Below are 1542 nucleotides of genomic sequence, written 5' to 3'. Positions count from 1 at the left end.
AAACTATTAGTCTTGCAGAAATCTATCATATAATCTCTGGCATCATTCCTGTAATCAAGGCCACATTTTCCAAGTATTAATTTTTGTTTCAAACTATTGCACTCAATTCACTAAAAATTATCAATGCACCTTGATTGCACATTTAATAAAATTTTGAGTACAGGAGTTTGTAAAAATCTTTTGTCTTCTTCTTTGGCATCATTGAGGTCCATAAATTTTAATAATAGTCATATTATCTAGCCTTTCTTGTATTCTTATATATATTAACCTATCACTAAAATGTTGTTGACGTGTTCTTTTTTAAGCTGTAATACTATTCTTGTTCCATCTATCAAGTGCAGCGTAATAGATCATATGAGTGTTGTATTAAAAATGATCAATACCAATCTATTTCAGTTCAATTCAATTATGCCTAGGATGTTAACCTTCAGGTGTCACATTTCATTATGGACAAGTTCCAAATTTCTTTGATACAAACTTTGTACATTCATCTTTCTGATTATTAATTGATATTTAAAGCAGTTTCATCTCATCTTGAGCTGAATTTTACCAACAAATGAAAGTCCAGAAAGTTTTCCTTAAACTATATCATTTACAGGAACTCTTCCTGAAAAGGCAGCTCCTCCTTAGTGGGGATTTTGTGTGTGTGTGTGTGTGTGTATCTGTGTCTGTCTGTGTGTTGTTGTTGTTTCTTCTAACCTGAGGGATTCATCTTCAAGCACAATGTTAATTTATCATCTGAAAGGACATAATAATGTCCTTATTCATGGACTGGTCCCTTCTGATAATATGTCCCAAGTATGGCAACAACTCTGAAGTATGAGAGACTAAGTCTGACATCCTGACTTTTAAGAAGCATTCTGGTTGTACTTCTTTCAAAACAGGTTTGTTCATTCTTTTGGCAGTCTGTGGTACTTTCAATATTTTTCTCCAACACTAAAACTCAAATGCATGAATGCTTCAAAGGTTTTCCTATTCATTACCTTACTTTCACATGTATATGAGGATATTGAAAATACCATGGGTTGCATTCAGGGACACCTTATTTCCTAAAGTATCCCTGAGTTTCACAAACTGAAATCATGATGTGTCTGGATCCAAAGACAAGATCCCTGAATTGATTTTCAGAACATCTATATCTGTACAGTCAACACCTACTTTCTCTTCCTCAAAGAATATGAGTAAAACAAAGGACACTTCTGAACTAAAATTGCTGGTTAGTCTCAAGAATCCCAAAAGACCCCAAAGATGGACTTTAGAAATTTCTTGTCTTTTCTGTAAAGGATGGATTTTGAAAATAAGATATGTCTAATGTAATTTATGAAACTAAAGATAATCAGGAAAACAATATTTTTACCTTTATTGTGATTTTTTGCAATACATGAATACTAGATCCAAGAGCAAACATTTCTTGATATCCTCCAGTGTTTATTGGGAACATAGCTTATTGGAATGAATAGCTGAATCCTGCCTACCTGCCAAGGTGATTGTGAGTATCTGAAAATTTGTGACTGTTCTTTTGAAGTAGTAAAGATATATATG

General features: G+C 32.9%; 1 pseudogene; it reads left to right on the top strand.

Moving 5' to 3' along the window:
* Positions 1–1081: 1081 nt before the first annotated feature.
* On the top strand, positions 1082–1317 carry LOC102817498 (annotated as a pseudogene).
* Positions 1318–1542: the final 225 nt, after the last annotated feature.

Source organism: Chrysochloris asiatica, unplaced genomic scaffold (genome assembly GCF_000296735.1).
Source record: "Chrysochloris asiatica unplaced genomic scaffold, ChrAsi1.0 scaffold00049, whole genome shotgun sequence".
Taxonomy (NCBI): Eukaryota; Metazoa; Chordata; class Mammalia; order Afrosoricida; family Chrysochloridae; genus Chrysochloris; species Chrysochloris asiatica.
This window is presented reverse-complemented; position numbering and strand designations above follow the sequence as displayed.